Below are 25,300 nucleotides of genomic sequence, written 5' to 3' on the forward strand. Positions count from 1 at the left end.
TCTTCACTTGACGACATTATTTAACATATTAAAAACACAAACAGTATTCAAAACCAATGTGTGCTATATACCAATGTTTGCACACAACAGTTGAATTTATACTAAATAGTATTTTGAAATTCAAATTCCGAGCGAAGGTAAGCGAATGCTGACGAATGGCTGAAGAACGAATACGAACGAATAGTCTGCACGGTGAGACTGAATTTTTACCGAATTCGCGTCAGTTCGCGTTCACAGCCGTAATGTAAACGCACCTTAAGACCTTGTATAAGATTTGTGTCAATAATTATCTGACTAACAATTGACATAAATAGAAAAATATAAACAATGTTAGTATTCGATAAACTAAAATAACTTTAATATTTAAAAATAAACTTAGATTTGAAAGATATTTGTTGTAACAATTTGTACTAATTTACGTTTAAAAATGTAAAACACTAAATTAAATTAAATTAAAAATTAAATTAAAGTGAAATTTAATTTAAATACCTTGTTAGACAATATTTTAACGCTAAAAAATATAACTTATACATAATATAATTGCACACAAGAATGAAATATTTTTTTTAAAAAGGATACGTTTCTAAGTATTTTATATATTTATTATAAATAATATATTAAATATATATACTCGTATATGCATGTGTGTAGGTTTACAGTATGCAGTTCTCAACTAAAAAAAATTATGAAACTCATAACTAAAAAAAGTGAAAACGTTTAAAACGGCAAGAAAAGAAAAAATCCGAGATTGTCAGGATTTTTTTTGTATTCAAAAAAATTGAATTTCGATGTTAATACTAATTTACACTGTCATAAAATAATAATAGATTAAAATGCTGTCAACTAAGAGTAATAAGAACTTACTAAAACATATAGTTATAACCGAGATTATAATTTATACACAAATTTTAACGTTTTACTTAATAATAAATACAATTGTTTAAACATTTTGATATGTTATTAAAATATATTATGATGAAAAATGTACATACATCATGGACTTAAAATAATAAGAATAAAACGTAAAAGTTTAGGAATATACTTCTTTATCGTTTTAAGTCTACTTATATATCAATAACACATCTAAGTCAGGAACTTATTGATAAAACAACAAAAGCCTTATTACTTATGCAATCCGATTTCCGAAAGTTTATTTTAAACCATTCCATTTAGCAAAACTGATCATCATTTAAATAATAGACTACACATTCAAATTATCTACAACTATCATATCCTTTATCACGGAAAAAACGAATTATACCTATAATTATAATTAAAAATATTTTGAATAATATGACCATTCAAAAAAAATACATAAGTGTTTAATTTTAATTAAGAATATTTCAAGAAATAATTTGTTTTAGACAATGCACTGAAAACATTAAGTATAACAATAAATTTTAAATAATTAATATATGACATTAAATGCCCTTTAAATAAAATTTAGGGAAATTACAGTTACTTTATTTTAGAGTCATATGTTATTTTTCATTTCCATATGAATACATAAATAATTAACAAAAATAGACTTTGGAGAAGGCTGCTATAAAAAATAACAATTAATATTTTTATTCATATTTTTATAAAATATATTTATAGTGAAAGTAATTCATCTTTTATTATTTGAGCTTTACCCAAAATACAAACACGTCTGCTTGAATTGGTCATTAGCTATCTATTGAATACAATTTTACTTATAAGCATCTCAACACAATTGCACGAAAAAAAAAAACGTTCTTCATCCAAATATTTCTTGATAATATTATACCACAACAATTTAATATAATATAAAAATAAAAATATATAATAATCACTTTCATATAAAAAGATTCTAAATAGGAAATTTTAAAATTGTTCTTTATCAATGTACATAAACATATTATTCATAGGCTCTATAATAGCACATAATTATACAATTATACATACTACATATAAAAAAAATAAACTAAGATATTGTAGTTAAACTCTGTATGTATAAACTTTTAAGAATAGTCTATTATTTTAATACTTTATCAAGTAATAATTGATATCATATTTTTCAAAATAAGTAATATATTATTATTTTTTAGCAAATCAAGTTCCATACTTCTATATGGTAAGTAGTTTAAAAGTTAACGAGCGCGATTACCAAAACTTCTCATGTATAATTTTATAATGTATTTTTACCATAATTATAATTCTAGTTCAGAAATTGGATTATAATAATAATAATAATAATAATATTAAAATAATAATGAAAAATACAAAATGTAAAAATCCATTACACTAATGGTGTTCTAGTACCAGAGAAGAATAAGTAGGACTTAAATCTTAAGAAGCTCGAGCATTTAGACAGATTTAAATATAAGAACTATAAATTCTGGGATAAATTCAAAATTAGTGTAATAAACAAATTATTAATACGAAAAAAGTAATTTTAAGTTCAATTTAAATTCTTAATTTATATTATTACAAGGAATTTATATGTTATTGAAGTACAATAACAATTTATATCTAGATAAGCATTTAAAAATTTAAAATTTTATCAAACATATAACTAAATATTTATAACAACTGTATTAATGATAGTACTTAATATAGGGAGTAATATAGAGCGTAATATATAGTGTTTATAAATGAAATCGAACAAATTTAATTTAAATTGTACAAGTAGATCAAGACTATTGATCAATAACAGGTATTTCGAGGATATTTTAAAATGTTTTGAATTATTCTTGTCTATAATATAGCTAACTAATAATAATTAATTATATATTAATTATTAATAGCTTATAACTAATAATATCTAAGTTTTAACAGAGATTTTAACCATTCAATAATTTTTAATTCTTATTTTATTTTTTTTATTATTTTATTATATATTATTGTAAATCTGAAATAATTCCTAACCCACAACTAAATATTATTGAAAATGCACTATAATATAAATCTATCACTAAAAATAAAATTTAACTATTCAAACATCTTAATTTTGTTTAATATTTATTACGGTTAAACTCTTACAATATTTAAATTAAAAAAAAAAATAATAATAATATATTTATTTCACTTGTAAATCCAACTGTTCTAAGAACAATTAATGCTTCAACAAATCCATGTAAATGAATGAATGAAACTTATGAACTTATTCAACAAATGAAACTTAATTATAAATTACAATAAAAACTGTTATTGAAAACATTTTTTTACAAGTTATTTAAGCTTAAATTCAAGATAAATAGAATGTTAATTTTCCAAGAAAATCAAAATCAATTTAGGTTATAGAATTTTTACAAAAGAATCAAAAATGTGTTCTATCGTAGGTATACCATATGTAGTTTGTTTTTTATATAGTCTTAACATAGTCTTAACTAAATACCAAAAAAAGTACTTTAACTTAAGACACCTTAACAATCTATTAGAAAATTAAAAAAACAAAATGTTATTAGCAGTGTAATCATATATCAGTATTATATATACAATATGTCAGTATAAAAACGACTTATTTTTTAGGAATATTAAATTAAATTTTGTTTGTCTTTTCATTTTGTTAAGAAGAAATATTTTATATACGTAAATCAAGCAGTAATTGTAATATATTATAATATACATATGTAAAAATTCGAAAATAATTTAAAAATAAAACCAAAACTGATTTAGGTACACTAAATATTACTTAATTTTTTTTTTTTTATATTTTAGTATAATTTTTAAGACTAATATAAATTGTAATATATTATTATTAACTCCTTGACTACATATCAAAATGTCGATTCTTTCTTTATAGTCCCCCCATATATTTTGATGAACATTTAATATTATCCAATGACTTCCCACCAACATGTGTGAGTGTACTAAGCACTAAGCGCCCGTATTACGTTTACTTAACATACGTAAAATTGCACTACAGTAATATAATGTATTGTCCATTAAATTGTCTACACTCAAGTCTACTCTGAACACAAATTATGTACATGTAATACAAACTGACTTTGTTGGTATATATTGTTTTCCTTTAATTTTAGTAATTTCGGTCACGTACACAAGGTGCCGAAATTTCTATTTAGTTCTTAGCGATTTCACGTGATACTGTGTTTTGCACTAATTTAATTTTAAAAAAAAAAAAAAAAAAAACACTTTCAATGAAAGAAAAGGAGTACTACCATCGTTCACATTTCGTATATGAAAATGGCCTTTATAAAATCAATACAATATCTGACAAAATAAAAAAGTTTATATCTTAACGGACATATTTTTTCGGCCACGGTATAGCCCCATTGAAAGTAATGGATTACGCTCCTCTAAAAAGCAGACACCTTTAAATAACGGACGCGAACAGGTTTAGGTAGTCTGATGTGTTCAAATACCTCTTAGTAAGGGACAGATAAACCGGGAAACACCAACCTGTTTTATATACTATTTCAATATTTCGGAAAAAGATATTTATCTTTATGATTTAATGAACACGATAAGGTAAAAAAAAATTATAGCTTATTGATCTACCGTTATTATCGTATTTACCATAACTCCAGTACGGTCGCCTTTGACGTTAAAAAATAAAATCGACATAATAAATTGTTATGATGCAAATTAACAAAGTGTACGTGAATTAGCCACTCAACTTAAAGTTGGGAAACTCAAATCGGAACCATACTCAAATTACGGGTAAATCTATTGCGTAAATGGCGCGATGAAAATGTGAATGAAGAGACAAAGAAGAATTTTATAAAACTTAAGGGATTTAAAATAGATCATGTATGTTACTAATAGTTTTGTCCGTGCTAAAAATTTGCCAATATCCGGTCCTCTCATACAAAAAATCTGTGAAAATATTACAATGCGAAACATATATAAAAATATAAAATGTTCATAATATTAATACAACAAATTATAAAAAAGAAAATTAAATCGAAAATCAAATGCAGCTGTAGCAATCAAATGCAATAACTAAATTTGAATATACACAATGCTTATCCCATAAAATGTTACCATTATAAAAAATGTTATTTAATCATTACCTATATTTATTTAACTATACACTAATTATTCATACTATATTATACTCCTACATTATTAGATTATAAAATAATAAAAAAAATAACAAATTTTACCATAACTGTTAAATTTTTTGTTATAGACAGTCCTAAATCTGTAAAAATAGGAAGGAAAATGTTTTTTTTTTTTTTAAATTTGACGAGACAAGTATTGAAACATGGACCCAATTAGTATTATACCTAAAATTTCACGAGACTATTACGTACTATTACTATTACTATAGTAAGTACCTAATTGGTACTTACCCTAAAACAGTCTAGAACTAAATTCGTCATAATAGGTTAAATTGGGGACTCGGTTCGTATGCAGCTTTTCTAGTACCTGTCTACACACTGTCGATTAAAAGGATTTCTACAATTATCAAAAAGAAGGATAATTTTTGACAAAAAATGTTATATTTTTAGTTTTATTGAAAAGTAATTTTTTGAACTTTAAAATTGTTTTCAAAATTGCCTTGATAAAGAATTACAAATAATATGAAATCCAATAATATATTTACAATACTAATTAGTAATAGTTAATTTACATAAAATGATTTAAGCAATACTCTACATATATATATAAAGTTATTTCTATATATTATCATATACATGTATGCTTACGAAATCGTAATATTTTTATTTCATATTTATAATATCAATTTAATATAATGCTTTGTTTTTCTGTTTTAAAAGCCATATTCAACAATAATAATATTTTTAAATACTTATTATTATTAATTAAATAATTGTAATTGTAAGTTTATTATAGAACCAACCATGTTACCAAAAATGTAAAAACAACTTGTTAATAATATAATGATCGATGATTAAGATTTTGTTGTATATTATCAACAATCCATTAAACTTTTAATTAAAGGATACCTATTTAATGATTAATGAGAACTGAATAATTTAAAATATCTACATAAAACTACAATAATTATGAATAAAACATAAATATATAATTTAATTTGGAAAATAACATATTATTTCCGATCGATCATCTATAGATTTCGATCTTTAGATAATCAACTAAATCAATTGACTAAAAGAACACCAAATAAACTAATTTTAACATTTTATAGCTAAGTATAAATGTACTATTTAGTAAAATGTAGTGATTGTGTTATGAATTATGACATTACATATTAATACCTAATTAGGGACATAAAATAAGTTATAGCTAATTTATCTAAAATGTCTTAACAATTTGTGCAGATCAACACAAAAAGTCCTCTACTACGATATATTGTCATAATAATTAGTACTGAGATAGAATATCACATTTTAATGTTATCAAACAAATCTAGTATTAAATAGAAAACATACTAGATCCATATAAATTGACAAATTGTATTACGCATTATAACGTAACATTAAATCTATTACAGTTTTGTTAAAAACTAATTCAGATAAAAAAAATCATAACATTATTAAGACAAAAAAAAATTGTTCAATTAACAAATAGAATATTTCATGGCACATTTGATAGGCAACCTGTTTGAAAACTAAAAATAATTAGCGAATTTATTGATTTCTGTGTTTAAAATTTTAACTTATTTTCCATGCTAAAAATATATGAGTAAATAACTTTTTTCGGAAACAATTCAAATAAAAATAGTTGTATGTCATTTTTAAAAGGGTTTAAAAAAAAATCAAAACTAAAATGAATGAATGTACCTTGAAATTATCATATTTTCCTAACTTGTTATCTATATTTTGAGAAACAATTAATAAAATGAAAATATATTTGTTCAACTTATCTTTAACATAGGAATAATCAAAATTCTTAAGTATAGAATAATATTTGTATTGGTTATTTTAACATGTTGTGTACCAAAATGATTGAAACCATTAAATGGTTTTTTTTCGATCCTTTTGATAAAAATTTCAGCTAGCCTCAATTAAGTCCATTAAATATTGAACGTTTATGATACTTCGAAAATATTTGTTTTGTTAACGAGTGTTATTGTCCTCATGGTAAGATAATAGAAGCATAGTTGGTGACGTAAGCCATAGAGTATCATATTAAAAATAAGCCAAATTAATTTATATTGGTATATACATTATACACTAAAATAGGTAATTAAAAGGTAATTATGTCTATCAGAATTGCCAACCGACCGATTTTTGGTCAGCCTAAACGATCTTTTAATACCAAGGCCTGCTACCGATTTTGAATCAATCGGCCATCTTATATGGCCATTTACTTTATTCTATTATTCTTCTTCTTTTTGTAGCTTATATAATTCTCTAAGATTTTTTACTGCCAAAACAACATTGCGCCATCCATCTCTGTCATTTACAAATTCCCTCCACGTATTAAAATAACTTTTTTGTTATTATGGTAGCACTGTATGACTGTTCAGTGTCGATCAACTGCCGACTAACAACAGCTGATGCCAGACTCACATGACACGAGTGATTGGCACTTGTCCGAAAAATGATAAGGACCTAAGAAATGATAAGGTCCGAAATTTGAAAGGCAGTAACAACTGACTAAATCGAAAATTACCAAATCCAATTATAATTTATATTCATAAAAGTTATCCCCCGATTTTCAAAGCGGGAAAAATACGAATAGGTTATACTGTTTTCAATAAAACTTTTAATTCTTTATTTACTTTTTTTGTTTGTATATTTTCAACAAAAATGGACCAAATTTAAACAACGACGGTAACATATAATTAAGTATAAAATTAAATCTTTGACATGTTTTCGAGTCAAAACTTTAACTTATATTATTTTAGTAACCAATGTAATTAGAGAAGGGTAATTTTCTGTTCACGCAATTCTTCTTGATATCTATCTAAAAAACATACCCATGTTATAAATCTATGTAAAGTATCATGTACGTTTATAAATATCTAGCTTAATATTTAATTGTATGTACACCTTTCGTAAAATATATTAGTTTTCATAATTTTTTTGGTTTTCTATGTACTAGTATATAAATAATATAAAATATTATATGTTTTGTAAGTATGTACTGAAAAATAAGTGTTCAAACATTTATAATTATTTCATATAATTGATACCTGTTTATTTTATATGTTATTAATTATGTTATTATTATCAAAAAATATAATAATTATCATTCAAATGAAACAGTATAACTTCTTAAACAAAAAAATAATTTTATAATATTATTTTTAGAAATTTTATGTTGGTAACAGATTTTATGCCACCATTTTTCGATTCCGGCCCTTATCATTTTTCAGACAACTGCCCCCAACTCACATGACACATATTATTGATGAATAATATTTGATTATGAAAAAATAATGATTATACATTTATAGATTTTATAATATTATTTTTATTATTTCTAAATGTTATTATTTGTTATTACTAGATTGTAAAATAAAACTTTATTCTAGGTATATTTGGAGTTTAAATTTCAGAAAAAAGAATAGTACTTACCAACTTTAAACATTTTCTATGTATTTTACGAATTGTAATAATGTACCATTTTCAAGTTTTGAAGAAAAGCAAAGAATTTATTTAATAATGAATTTTTATGTATAGAAATAGTGATCCAATGTTAAACTAAGTGGTATAAATATACCTCTGTTTATACCTATTTATCAATAATCATTAAGATGGTAATTGATTGCTAATTATCCTAGTTTAAAAAATGCTTTCTGAACACTACTAAATTACAAAAAGTAGTTAAATCATTGGCAAAATCGTTTTTAACATTATAAATTTATTGTCAATCAAATAACTTCATTTAACATAAATATTAAATAACAAAAATTCAAAAATAATAATAGGATATCAAATACATTTTATTGAAGTGATAAGTACCTATATATAATACATTTTTAAAAATAATTAACTATTATTAATTAAATGAGACAGTTTTTTTTATGAAATTTAGGGATTTCATCCTCTATTATTTTCACTCACTCCTAATCAAGCACATAATAATAACATCTTAGTCATATTTCTATAATACAAACCAATCTCGAAACCAATTAAGCTAAACCAAATCAGTTACTAATATTACTTTTCAAACAATCAGTACAAATTAATGTGGTAGCTTACCTTAAATCTTGGTTTAAATGATACTTTGTATTTTTTTATAAATTAACTAAAATATTTAATAGCAATTCTTGTAACAAACGTATATTAATATATAGGTACAGAATATATAATACATAGTAATTCTTCAAATACTATAAACAATGTTACAATTATCTTAGTTTTTAGAATTGTTTACAAATGCATAATTTAAAATTATTTTAACTTAAAATACATTAAAAAAATGTATTTTCTTAAAAATTAAGAGTACCGCACTAATACATATAAAAAGAAGTAAACAGTATAGGCCAGTGGTCGGCAACCAGGACCCTTAGGCCACAATTCATCGAATTGATTCTATTGTATTTTATATGAATGCAATATCTACAATGATATTCTACTATTATATTAATGATAAACTGAAACGTGGATGCACTCTCAAATAGATGGATTTGGGCAATTTCTAAAAATGTTATTTGAACATGAATATGAATTTGAATAATTACATTATGTTAACAACTACACTAGGACAAAATAATTTATTAATATTATTGACTATAAAAGGATATTTACATCACAAAATCATAAAATTAAATTATATTTTAAGACATGGAAACAATAATTCACTGTGAGAATAATGCTTAATTTAGACCTTAGTTTAGACCTATTGTGTACATAAAAAGTAATCATACATTAATTATTACAGCTCATTCTCAATTTTAGGTAAAAAACTTCATTTAAATATCTACCAGTGTGTAAAATATCTGATAAATACTTTGGTTGTTGAATCATCTTGTAAAATATTGAATAATTTTGGATGAAATTATATTAATTAAGTACATGGCAATAGACAAATAAGTGATTTATAAGTGATTTATTACATTATGAGCTGTAGACTATTTTAACGAGCATTTAATATGTTTTAGTCTAAATTTAATTATGAGTATATACTAAATGACAAATTTTCGATTTAGTAATACAAATATATAATACGCAAAGGGGGATAAATGTGATTTATGGTTAAAAAAACAATTAGATTAATTAGAATAAGTATGAAATATATATATAACATAAAATTAAACTTTAAATTTAATTTGAGCTGTAAAAATCACTATACTATATACGTGAACCCTATGTGAACCTTCACTATATTTTCAAACAGTGCGTCAGTTATATGAGGACACATAAACTAGATCCTTCCAAAATCTGGAAAAAAACCTATTGTATAGGCAAAACATACTCTAGATATTTTTTTCACTATCACTGCGTTGACGAATGAAACAACAATCATAAAAAACCAAGAATAAAACCGGTCTACCCGTCCGCGCGTGTAAATCTGCCCCGGGTTTGTCTGCGCTGTTATGCACCATGAAGAGGCGTGAGCGTAGGCCGTCGGCCTTCCATTCTTGCAACACATTGCTACCGCAGCTGTTCATCTCGTAAAGAGTGCCGCTGGCAAATAAAAGGTTAAAATAATAATGGTGGGAAGATAGTAGAAGAATCGGACAAGCTTGTTCAATTTAGAACTGAAATCTATAGTTTGCATGAGTTTCGAGATGAGTGCTTACTAAAATAAACTACCCAAAATTAATACAATGAAATAATAACTCCAGATAATTCTATTTACTTTTTAGTGTATCTTATTTATTGGATTCATTTAAGTAATGATTATTTTATACTCGTCAACCACCTAATTTTTTTTCGATTACTTTATATTATAAATAAATAAGTATGATTAATATATAAAGAATAAAATATAATATAGGTTTCTTAAAATAAAATAACTGAACATCATAAGCAGATGGAAAATATAAATTAAAATCTTTAAAGGTTTAGAGATAGTATAAATTGTATAGTAATAAGTTTGAATTTTACTTAGTTTCTAACAGTGCTTACTAGAGATTGTTTTTGTACGCAAATACAATTATATGTGTTTACATATACCGTGATCATGTAAATAAAACAAAATAAATCACGTATTGTTAATATACGCGAATTAAAAAAAGCTTAATCACATGACATACACACACATACACACACACTAATACATAGTTTTGACTGAACGTTACAAGTTATATACAATCGTCGATAATTATCAAATACTGGCTAACTTCATTCAGCCCCCCCAATTTTTCCGATCCGTTCCAAACCGACGTCAATATTTAGCAAATTAATTGCAAATAATTGCAAATTTCACTTTTAAAATTTGCAAATCAAAATTGTAATTTTGGCGAATTATTTTGCAAATTTTGTCAGCCCCTCCCCCTACTTTGTCTGATCAACTTCAAAATAATTATTAAAAATTGAGTTTTCATAGGTGGAAACCTATTTTATGTTTTTATGAATTTATGCAGATATACATTTTCGTCCTCATTACTTGTATACATTTCGTATTTTTCATAGCTAGAATCTGGAATTAAAATATTCGGTTCAAATCAAACTTATATCATTGACCAAATTATATATTGCATATTATTTGAAAATAATTTATTAATCTTAAAGTTTAGATTGTCATTTACAAATTGTTTGTAATCGAAAATAATATTTCTATTATTTCTAATATATAATTGCTATTAAAAAAATAAAATAGTAACGTGGGTCAGACCTTTAGTTAGATCTACTTTACTATCTAATCTATTTATAAATACTGATTAATTACCTTAATATTATTATTTATCAAATATTAAATAAAAGCCTATCCTACTGCATATTTTAAATTTGTTTATGCATATAATATTGTTGCATATTTTGTAATTTTATTACGCATTATATTTGCATCATAGGATTTAAATACTTTTTAGCTGTATATAATTCTGGTCCATAATAATATAATCATGGCTCATTGACTCATAGTTCATCAATGTATTGTGCAACGTGCCGGCGTCGCCTTGTCGATCAGCAGATTGGTGTTGGTCGTTTCCTAGACCGTCATGCTTTATCGGATCGTCTAACAATAGATGCTATTTTTATCACTACAACATTCGAAAATTATTTCGATTCAATTGTTATGCAATTGTTTAACGTCGATAACTGGAGTTTCCAGTTTATTTATATTAATTCGTTATATTGCTTAAAATAATAATTGTGAACTATACTTAATTCTACACAACAATACATAGCATTAATAATTCTGTATTTATTTTTACATAATTTTACATCGGGCTATTTTTAATTATTGTACATTTTTATTTCATATCATTCAAAATATTTTCATTTATTATTTTCTCTCTAGAGGTACATGACTTGGTCTATTTAACTATTTGATTGTTAAATGTTTAAATTTGTTAAATTTGTTTAAATATCATTATACCACTGCAGATTAATTTTAAAAATGGAAACCGTAAGACTAAGTGGAATACTGCAATTTGGTATTGATAATAATTGAAAAAATCTTTTAGTTTATTGTTATCGTCATTATTCGTCTGTTATCACTTTATAATATAGGGGGGTGCCCCAAAAGGGTAAATATATCCAATAAAACATTAACAACTGCTTCGGCAAAATATCAGAGAATATTTCTTTGATGCTCTATTCACGACATAACTATTTTAATAATTATCGTGTAGCAAAATCAAAATATATATATATATACCAAAACCTAATTATTATAATTATGATAATTATTGTTATAACTTTAATAATGTAATAAATTCACGATTGGCAAGAGATTATTTAAACTATGTAAGGATAATAACGGAGAGTTAGTCTGTTTATCTTTTCCCCTTAAATATTAGATGAAACCAATGTTTTTTACGCATCTTGAGAATATCCGCAACAACAGAGAAATACTGTGGTGGAACAGTGCCAATAGAGGAACCATACTGAAGAGTGTGTGCATATTATGCTACATATTATACCTACTATGAAACGACAAACAGCTGAGTACTGTTCCATAACTTTAATTGGACGGCGGTGAAACGCATATTATATTGTGGTCAGTGTAAACCAAGATCAAAAAGAAAAAAACAGCACAAGAAAATGAATTTAATTTAACAATTAAATACTCAGAGTATAATTTTCAAACTCTAGGCACTACTTAAGTAATTTTTTATAAATTTTAATTGAAAAATCAATTATTTGACATTAGATTGAATTTACCATGTACTTTAAAATACATATGTAGAAGCCGAGGTAAAAACCTAGTAACTACCTACACGAGAGCCAACATTTCATACGATAAATTTTATGACTGGAACTAAAACAAATATACGCACAATAAATGTACATACGTATTATATGTTATTATTATACGTATTATCTACTAGAATAATACTATTAGATAGTAGACTATTTACTATATATCTATATCTACTGTATAGTAGATACACCATCAAACTATATCGAGCTTATAGAATATAATCTACCAAACACATTTCAATAAAATTGAATCAAATAAATGTAAATATTAAAATGTTTACAAAAAACTGTTATTAAAAATTATAAATTTTTTTTTTAAAAATTACAAGGTAGAAAACAAAATATCCTCAAATATATCCATTAATAGATATGCAATGATAATTGCGAAGATAATCATTGTTTAACATGCCTCTCAAAAAATATAAACAACATATTAGTAGGCAAAAATAATAAATAGGTATTTTTGAGTAACACACATGCAATATGACATGCCTACAAGGCCGTAATCTACACCTAAGCAATATAAAACGGGATATTAAAAGAAAATCATGGAACATTTGGTAGAGTTCTTTCTTCGTATTGTATTATTATACTTGAAATTCGACCCAATGTAGACTGTAGGTAAAACGGTCCCTTTCAACCAAATTGTCCAAGCCCCATCTGGTAGACATGATTTTATTTCGAAAAGAACACTTGTTTTCCGTACGTAAGAACACATTTTGAAGGCTCAAAAATACGAGTAAAAATATATTACGAAATAATGCACGTATCATTTAAATAATATTAAGGATCGTAAATAGAAGACGGTACGACGTAGGTATACATTTATATAAAATAAATTGTTTACTTTAATTTGATCTTTGAATTACATGGTACATAACTAAAATAAAACTATAAATATACCTAATAAAATCAGTGAAGTAATTTCATTGAACTATAAGAACTCATAATATTTCAACAAATTCTATAATGTATAGAAAAATTTCAAGAGTAGCTTTTATATTATTGACAAATAATGCGAGTTAAACTCTAAAGTTAGGTTAGTTAGTTAAGTTTCTTTAAAGTATGATATAAAACCGAACATAAAACCTTCGACAAGAATACCATTAACTGAGTTCGTATTTAGTCAAGACTTATATTCTCTTTACTTTAATTTCATATGTAATATAAGGGCGATATGTTTAATAAATTACACGCGTTTCTATTTTTTTTTTTTTTTAGATCCAATCATCCAATACTTCTACATCAATTTTGAAGAATAATCGATGAGCATATATTTTCTCAGGATTACCAAGAGGTATCAGGATCTATTATCTAGCCGTTAGAAAGAAACGTGACTAGTTAGAATCATTCTTGACTATTATTAACAAAGCGATAGGTAGAAACGTTTTGTTTTGAGTTCCTTAATTATTTATAATGTCGTTTATTCTCTCATCCGACCAAGGGCACATTTTTACAGACATTTTAAGATTTGATTTAAAAAATAAAGTAAATAGTTACTATGTTATTCTTGGCAAAGTTTCTTTGCAGAGATTCGGTCTTCTTTAAAAATAAGTTAGGAAGAAATAAATCCAGGCAACACGTAACGACAGCAATAAAAAACGTTCATTTAGTTCGATATGTCATTTCATTATGTGTATATGTTACCGGCAATATGGATAATTCAGATATTTTGCAAAATGCCTAGGCATTATGCAAATTGCCGAATCATTTTAGGTAATGTAAATAAAACATATGATTTTTAATATTATTTTACATATAACCTAGGTATTTTATAAAATACCTAGTAGTCATTATGTAAAATGCCAATTTTTTTTTAGGTAAATTACAAAACATTTTATTATATGTAATATTACATTAAGATTCTTATAATTATTATACATTATTATTCATATTACAGACAAAATTTAATTTTTATCTTTTATTATATTATTACTATTATATAAATATTTTACTTGAACTACTATTTACTTATAACATGTTGTAGAAAAGTGACATTTTGAAGTATAGAAAATGTTATTTTTAAGACAAATACACCTTTTATTTTGACCCTTGGACTTACAAACACATTTTAAAAATCCTTGACCAATTCTTGTGGATTTAATTTTTATCAACTCATTATACTGTTCATGAGATAAAAAAACTATTATTAGTGGCCAAATTTTTAAAAAAATGTTGTAGGTTGTTATAAAAATTTGATAAAACTAATAAAGGCAAATACATATTACATATATAAATTAACATGCATATACACCTTGATGTACGGAGTGCAGCATAATGGACTCCCACATTTTCGGGGTGAATTTAAAAAAAACATACGATATAGAAAAAAAAAATTATTTTTAAAAACTACAAAACATAAAAGGTTTTTTTGAACTACTTTTTAAAAATTATATCGTCTAAATGATTGTTTTAACGAGCGCCGCACATATGGAGCAATTCTTGAAAGTTATCCACCACTCTCGCCAGCATATCGAGTGGAATCGTGGAGATTTCTCGACAAATAATCTCCTTTGGTTCTTCAATGGTTCTAGGTCGATGTTTGAAAACTTTAGATTTGAAATATTCCCATAAGAAATAATCTCATGGACTCAAATCAAGGGAACTAAGAGACCATTTAATGTTTTCCTTTAAGATCAGGCGACCAGAAAACACTTTTACAAAACAGCACGAGAACAACGGGCTGTATAAGCTGTGGACCCATCCTGTTGAAACCGGAAGGTACAAGTGTTTTCGTACTCTTCAATTTTCGGACGTATAAAGTTCTCCAACATCTCGCAGTACCGGTTGGAAATCACAGTAACTGTGACACCACCCTCTTCAAAAAAATAAGGTCCCACGATGCCTACCGTGGACAAAGCATACCAATAACGAAAATTTTGTTTGTTCACTGTGCCAGAAATGTGGAAATGTACTTCAACGCTACTCCACACACTACCGTTAGGAGGCACAACTATAAGAATTACATTACAACAATATTTTCGTTTTCTTCAATCTGCTGGACTTAATTCTTGAACTACAATAATCTTGTATGCGTGTAATTTAAGATCACAATAAAAAATTCGCCTTACCGTTTGATCCGATATCTCAAGAGCGAAGACATGTTTTCGAGTAGAAACGACGAAGACTGCTCTATCGATGTTCTTACTGCGGCAATGTTTTCCGATATTCTCACGGGACTTGGGATGTCCAACCGGTTTAGACATTGCAGATCCTGTTGATCTTAAATATGTACCCAATTTAAAATCTTTTTCCTATTAGGAACACTTTCGTTTGGATTCAAACCGAACCGAATGCGAAATGCTCTGACCGCAATCACACATTCGACGTTTTTTAAAAATGCCTCGATAACGAAACCACGTTTTTCACCGGACCATGGCATGGTGACGACTAAAAAACCTTAATAATAATCTAATCTAACGAAATAAACCACTAATCAGTTAGATTACGCGTTAATAATTATCTGAAATATGGGAGTCCATTACGCCGCACCATATTCTATCAAAAATGTATATTTTAACTTATCAACAGCTGGTTAGATAAATTCTCAGATAAATATTTGTTCAACCAGGAACGCCCACAGAAATGTAGCTCAGGGGGGGCAAAAAAATTGTAAGTACCTAAATACTTATAGGAAGATTTACTGCTACATATTTCATTTACTCATATTTTGTATTACTATCAATAATAATTTTTTAAAAATCAAAACTCATTTAAGTTTATATAAAATTACATTATTAGTTATTAGTTTTAATATTTATAAGAAAAAATATAATAAAGTTTAAACAAAAAACAACTTTATTTGATTGAATTCGCATCATATTTTATTATTTTATTCAAAAAGTAATGACAATCTCCTTTTGTTTGAAGCAAATAAATTAATTGAATCATCATTTGTTGATTAAAAAAATGTTAGATAATTGTTAGATACAAGGATTGTCGAATAGTCACTGAATACCCAAGATCAGCTTTATGTAAAATAACTTCCAATTTTGTAAGTGACGCGAAAATCTAAGGGGGGCAATGGCCCCCACTGCCCCCCCCCATCCGGGCGTCCCTGTGTTCAACGTTTAAGAAATGTAAGATTTTTAATTCATGGACTTTTCAATTATTCGTTTTTACTGTTGTACCTTTAATTAAAGATATTTTAGAATTATATTATATCGTTTAGAACAATGGTTCAAAAAGAAACATTTACAATCCGTATACAGTGATACAATAAGTAAATTGGATACATATTAATCAAACTTGATGGCATAAATGAAGGAGACGTCCAATGACACTACTTTAATGGGTGCAAATTTATTAATAATTATATTTTAATGTTATATAATAGTCAAATACAGTATGAAATGTACTATAAGTAATAATATATACATAGTCAATAGTGTTTTGTACTAATACAATATAAGAAAAGTCGAAAAATGACCGCCGAAAACGAAAAATTAATACGTAACACGTACTCACGTAATTATAACGGATAAAATGACATTTTGGTTTCAATAAGACCATCAACCGTGCCTTGCGATACTGTGCATTTAGTTCGAGTGACGCGACACTACAGTGCAGTACGAATACCACGTGTTAAATAAAAAGACATTGAGAGTATTGAGAGTATATAGAGTATATAGAGTCCTACTTCTTTTTCCTTCAAAGTAAACTGTGGATTCTCAGCAGTCATTGCAAATAAGACTAAATACTTAATTGATGAATTTGTTGAATTTGACGTCGTCACTAAAAATTTCACTAACAAATCTTATTTCAGGTACTAATAATATATGCTATCATGTTCAAGCTCATCCATACCGTTAAGATTCATGCACTGATTTTATTATTATTTCCTGTTATTAAAAAATATATGATGTTACTTCTTAAATACTATGATACCTCCTAAATAAATAATGAAATTATATTATGCTCTATTTTAGTATACTGTTAATGTTTCAGTTTATCGTCATGTTGTATATATCTTTCTTTTTTTAAGATAATTTCCATAAGGGTTCAGGATAAAAAATATTATCACAAAGTTTTCCACAATCTCGAAAAATTTAAGAAACACTGGTTTAGAATATTATTTTATTATTTATCGAAAGAACATATCAAAGCGAATCTGTTCTCAGGCTTATTTTCGACCTTATTAATTATACATTGTAGGAGATTAGCTCATCGCAAAGTTCATTATTAAATTATCAGTACTTAAGGTTTTCATAAATATAGTTGTCGTAGTTTGAAAAGATCAAAAATATTATTATTGTTTAACTGAAAATAAACATTTACAAAAACTGAAATTGTGTTTACACATAATATGTATTTATCGCCACGTGACTACCGCCACTATTGATAATGTTAAGTTACTACTTCTACTACTACACCGTATAATAACAAGAAGTTTGATAACCCATGGAATACAACTACAACATACTGTGGTTAAAATAAGCTTCGTAGGTAATCCCATCTCTTAGTAGTTGTCTCGGTGTTGTATACCGTGACAATAACATTTAAAAATATTTGATACTACCTATTAAATACGTTAAGATATCTTGTTATGAAATGTTGACATTTTTTAGGCTTCAAGCCAAAATACTTGCTCATAAAAGATCGTGCACTTTCAATGTATCGGATGTGTTAATTAGAAAATATTCGAACATCACAGTCGTTACATTAGACTAGATGACTTTTGATTCAGTAAAATTGTATTGGAATGGATTTACACAAAAAAGTAGAGGTATTTGTTTTTCAAAAGCATTCTATTTGTTGCAAAATATTTGACGTTAAACTTAACGGTTTTTTATAGTTTACAAGGAACGTTGTTTAGTCAGTCACTACTACAAATAAAAAAAAAAACAAAAAACAAAGCCATACGAGTTTTCAATCAATGTCGATGATCTCATGTCTTATACACAGTCGATCCCATCTCGCCGTGTTAATTCAATTATTTGGCAATGCCAAAGAAAAATACGTTTGGGAAAACTAAGAAAATGTTGAGCGATGCTTAATACGAAACATGCAACTTCGAACACAATACAAAAATATCACACACCCTACAGTGCTCAACGAATTGTAACGATTACAATATTATCTATACATTGATAACGTACATATTTTGGAAAACAATGGATAACGAATAACCCTTGGGGTATAACATACGAGATTACATAGATAGTTATACCTACATAGTGGTATCAAAATCGTTAAATCATCACTGTTGTCAAAAGAAGAGCCGACTGAAAGATTATGACTTATTTTCGTCATTGGTCCATTTGCGAACAATCCATGCTATTATAACACTTATCGTATTATATAGGTACCTAATAATATAATAGTACGAAGAACCGGTTTCGACTGTGAAACACACAACAGCACGTTTGTAACGAAATATTTTAAGTTTTAACAGACCTGGGCGACATTGCCGTTGGATTACGATTATTATTATTATTATTATAGTCGTGCACGGCGTTTATATTTCGGATCCGCACAAAATGACGGAAGACCGATGAGATGGGCGCGTCGACGAAGGCACGGAGGCGAATAGAGGGCACCGCGTCATCGTCTCGCGTTCGCTGGGTGGAAGCACACCACACACACACACACACACACACACACACATATTCGCGCGCACACCAACACACTTATTCATTCGAACACACACGCACACGTGTTACGTGAGAGCAAAAGAACAAAAGTCGAGTAAAGGAAAACAGCTGAACAACCGGAAACCAAAATCCTATCGTACGTACCAGTTTGGTTTGATATTCAAGTTTCAACGGACAACGGCGGTAGATATCTACTGCTACGCACGTAATCTTCGGACCGATTCACTTTGACGCACAATATTTAGACAAAAACGGAACGCGGAGCAATTTTAGCACTAAGCCCGGTGAACGAAAGGAAAAAACTTTAGATACTTTTACACCGTATCCTGAGCACAACGACGACGGTACTCGACAATGATGATATTAACGGGGGCAAACAAACTATAAACAAAATATCGAGTAGAAAAGAAGTAAGAATTACGTGCACAAGTCGCCGCGCCGTTGGGACGCGGACGGTATAAATGCGGAGCGGAGAAAAACCGGTGTAAACAATGCAACGGGCGAGCGCGCACACACAACACCGCACACACCGAACGACGGACGCACGCACGCACTCGGTATCGGACGACGGCACACGCACTAACCGATGACGACGGACGAAGGTACCGGCACGACCATACCCGTTAACGGAACGCAGACAACTGAACGCGCGTCGCGGTCTCTGCGTTCGCGCCGCTGCCGTTCTCGTGTGCGTTCGGCGGCGGCGAGCGCCGTTGCCAGCCGGTCGGTCTGTCCGTCGTTGGTTGTTGTCGTTCGGTTTGCCGGCGCGCGCGTGTTTTTGCCGGTCTCTCTCCTCATCTACCCACCCTCCTACTCACGAACCGGAGCACACGCACGCCACGCGGCACCCACCATATATTTTTGACGGATCAGAAAATAGCAGCTGCTGTCGCGCCGAGGCGAAAAATCTCGAAGAATTCCCGAGCAAACGCACATAACATCATAACCGTGTTCGTTAACTTACCTTTGACCGCGGACGGAACTGAATGCATATGGGGCAATAAAATATTTCTCAAAATCTGCGTACATCATCTTTGTTTAAATCGTAATATAAATCATAGTCTGAGACAAGAATTATATAAAAAAAAAAAAGAAGAAGTTGGCAATAATAATTAATTATAGTCGATTACTTCAATTTGTATTGACTTTTGTTCTTCCATAAGCAAATTGATTTTTCCAAGCATATTTAAAAGAATTGATCAAAACCTAGCATCCGTAAATATTTTTTTTAGTATTCTGAAAAGACCATCAATTCACTAATTTTAATTTTATTAGTTGAAGTTATGTTTTTTAACTGATTTTTTTTTAATAATCTGACATATATAAACATAATATAATTAAATCACTCTAAATAATAACTTTCTCCACTTAAATTTTTGATCAAGAATAAAATCATCCCATTTTCAATTTTTAGTTTATACAACAGGATATTGATTATTGCAATGGTTGAATTCAATATTTGACACTTCTGAAGAACCACGGTTTTTATTAGAATTCAACAACGTATCCATAGTTATAACTTCTATTAATACAGAAAAAAAAACACAATAAATGTTAATTATCCAACAAAATACTATCACAATAAATATCGGTCGACGTATGTAGTCGTAACTGAATACAAAACGGTATGCGTTTTACTACTGATAGATTAGGGGCAAATCATTAAGTTCTTGTAAATATTAATCAAAGTATGTCATTACTGAATATCACAAACAAATAAATAGACCTAATTCACAGTTATCACTGGCGGATATGTTAATTTTATTGTTTCACACGGTCTCTTAAAAATAAGCTAAGATACTATAATGATTGTAATAAAATATTTAATTTTTATTGCAATATTAACATATTAATTTTAAATTACTATGTACATTTAATTAAATTCGGTGACTCGTCGTCTTTATCTAAGTGGTAGTCAATTACTTAATTCAATTTAACCTAATTCAAATAAATACTATTCTGTAATAAATGCATTACCTATTAGTTTATTTTTTTTATTTACAATAATAATGATTTTAATTATAAAGCGACTATGGTAAATGATGATTTTCATTTCTCTTAGAGGAATAGTAGTAATTATACAATTTAAATACTCATAACCAGTGATGGATCCAGAACTAAATTTTTTTTTTTTTTTTTGATGAGATGGGGAAGAAGTGTAAAAAATGTACAGCGTTAATTTAGTTCAATATTAGTACAGGGCTAGAAACTTCTAGGAGTTTGCATGTTTTTCAATAACCATTAAAAAAATAGCCAAGACATTTGTGTCATAGCCATCCAAGTTTATATTTACATTTGTAGTTTCATATTATGCTTATTTGAAAATTGTTCATATTTAAGTGCATATTTTACTATTTTTTATACAAATCTATAAGTTTTATAAATATTTTATTACAGAAAATATAATTTTAAATGCATTTCATAGGCCTAAAAAAATTATTTGTTACAAGTTTATTTTTACTATAGATTAAAATTTATAATTTTGTAAATATAATCTAGATATAAATATGAAAAGGTTTTACTATAAACTGTATATTTTAATTTTTTTTTATTACATATTTTTATAGTTATTTTATTGATTATTTAGGGCATAAATGCATGCATATTTTAAAGTTTTTTAAGGCATGAAGTCCGGGTTAGACGGATATAGAATTTAACTATGAAACTCTTAGAAAATGGAAAAATGAATATCCTGCTACTAAAGACTTTGGGCCTTGGGGAAGAAGAATGCTCCTCTGTCCCCCTGGATCCGCCACTGCTAATAACTAATCCCTATACAGCTCTTCTATCTGTAGGTACTTTCTTATTATTGAAGTTCTATACTCCGTAAAACCTGAATAGCTGTACGTTCAACTCTAGATATTTTATCTCTACACTTTGAAATGTATATATAAGAGTAGAGATCAAAAGTATAAAAATTTCAAATGAAATATCAAAATGAAGATCATTTAGATTAAGTTCAAACTTCACATTCAATTTTTCTATCATTTTTGAAGTCAGTAAAAAGTATGTATAAAAAATACATTGAACGTACTTTATAAATAAATATATAAAGTACGTTCAATGTATGATATATGTATAATGTGCTTTCATAATAATTATTGTATTCACTAAGTGCGGATGTTATAGTAATTTATTTTAATAATATATAGTAATTTATAGTAATTTATGCATATGAGTACATTTGTTGGGTATAATTTGTTACAATGTGATGAAATAAAAACAATTATTTAGACATACAATGTACAAAAATAAAATTATTACAAACTCATTACTGATTTAGTATATACAAAATTAATATACGTATAAATCGAAAATAATATTTTTATTACACAACCAATTCATATAAGTATTGGAATTATGCAGGTTTTTCATAAACTGACCTCATTAATACAATGGAAAATTATTATTTTTAACATTTTCTATAAACAATACAACATACAGAAAATATATTTCAGTATAATCAATGTTCATTGATATTAATAAAAAAGGTTATCAATTTGGATAAAAACATTTTTGCGCTCATAGGGGAGATGAGGAATACGATGTGGGGCGTAAATCTGTATTTATTAATCTTTGAATGATCAACATTTTTCTTACTCGATTTCTCATCAATTTACTATTACATATATAGTAACATTTATTACTTTATAATACAAAAATATTAGAAATTATTATTTATTACTATTAATTTGTCTTTTGTCATTGGCATCATAATAAATTAATCATTGCTTAGGTATGTACTAAGAAAACTACAAAAAATAGTTGTAATTAATTAAATTATAATACTGAGATAAATACACGCGGAAAAACAAAAAAAAACCCTAAATGTAAATGGTAAATGTACGTACATTTTCTTTAAGTCGAAAATGAAAAACAAACTAAAATGTTATTAAATAATATATATATATTGATAAATTATATATTATTATAAATTTACCTATAAGGTAATGCAGATCATGAAGTAAAATCGAATTTAATATTAATTTAGTGTGTTTTTTTTTTTTTTTTTTATTCAAGTCTTGAATTTAAGTTGTTGGAGTAAAAATAAAATATAATTATCAAAGACTTTCAATAATTTCACTAATAAATATCCATCAAGATTTTTCTCTTTACATAATGTGTTTCATCTTTTGATAATCTCTCGCTTTTTAGTTTTTATTTAGTTTATTTTAAAAAAAAATTTAATTTGGTTACTATAATTTAATTACATTCAAAAAACTAAATCAATTTATTTTAAAAAAAAAATAGAAAAATCATAAAATTTATCTTCAATAATTTTGGATAGGTATGTTTGTTGTATGTTTAACAAACTTTAAAATAGTAATTAAATATACATGTTTACAATGATGTTATAACTAATATCAATTCCATTTTGTCTTTTAAACATTTCAATTATATGGAAGAACTTTTTTGTACTGAACTTTGAGATTATAATTTATTTGATTAATTAAATACTTATTATTCTAATAATATGAAGTTTTAATGTACGTATGAAATAAATTTTAAATGTGTTACCTTGTTAATTTTTTTTATTATTATTGAAATTTCGTTATACAATTACTTTTGATAGTCATAATAGTAACAACAAAAAAAATTAAATTAAAAAAAACCAGAATGATTAAAAAAGGAATGTAAAGGGAAGGTGATATTTTCTTGCTGGGTCGAAAATAAACTATGTACATTGAAGACAATATTAGAGGAGAAAAAAGGATCATTAAATTAGCACTTTGATGTGATAGCTTGGGAAAGTTGAAAATGAGGTGAGTACATTATAAATCATTTGGATTATTGAAACCACACATCGATTATTTGAAACAATAAAGGCCAAGGTCGTTATACCAATGTATTGTTATTACAATGTACTTTATCTTATGTTGTTACGATGGAAAGAAGTGTACAAAGATAGGATCGATGTGTACTCACACCTCGATGTTGCAGAGGTTCTAATAGAAAAAGAGATCTGTAATGCGGTTATGAATCCTCAAACAATTTAACATGATGTCACTAACGATGAAGAAGAAAAAAGTAAGTCGTCTCCATGAAGTAGAGAAATTGTAGAAGTTCTAAGTGTCCTCAGGAGAGCAGTCCTGCATCGTGCGTATGAAAATGGCTTTGGGGAATATTATTCTTACGAAACCGTGATCATCAAGTTACTCTACGCAAAACAACAGACAACGTTAAACGCATATTTTACTTGGCATGTACATTTTTTTTTTTCATAGTAGATAATTTTTTTCGAATTATACATTTTTTTCATAATAAATAAAACCAATCGCTTATTAGAAACAATCAGTAAATTGACACATTTTACCTTGGTCCAAAAGTGTAATAAGTGACTAGTGACTAAGTGGCTTCTACTGTATTTAATTTTTAAACCTCATAATTTAAAAATAAAATATTTTAGAGTTATACTTAATGTTTATTTAAATAATATTGATGGCTCATGATTATCAGCTTATAATGATAATATATAACACACACTTTAAAATAAGTCATTTTTAAATAAATCATTTTTGAATTAAAAAA

General features: G+C 26.9%; 1 protein-coding gene across 4 annotated transcripts in view; it reads right to left on the minus strand.

The window, feature by feature from the left end:
• LOC112685608 (fat-like cadherin-related tumor suppressor homolog) overlaps positions 1 to 20,416 on the minus strand; it is a 129,602-nt gene extending 109,186 nt beyond the window's left edge. For all 4 annotated transcript variants that reach the window (XM_025557541.1, XM_025557540.1, XM_025557536.1 and 1 more), the window contains exon 1: positions 19,916 to 20,416. The gene's annotated coding sequence lies outside the window, so the exon portion shown is untranslated. The remainder of the gene's footprint in view (positions 1 to 19,915) is intronic.
• Positions 20,417 to 25,300: the final 4,884 nt, after the last annotated feature.

Source organism: Sipha flava, unplaced genomic scaffold, assembly GCF_003268045.1.
Source record: "Sipha flava isolate LNK unplaced genomic scaffold, YSA_version1 284_pilon_pilon, whole genome shotgun sequence".
Classification (NCBI taxonomy): Eukaryota; Metazoa; Arthropoda; class Insecta; order Hemiptera; family Aphididae; genus Sipha; species Sipha flava.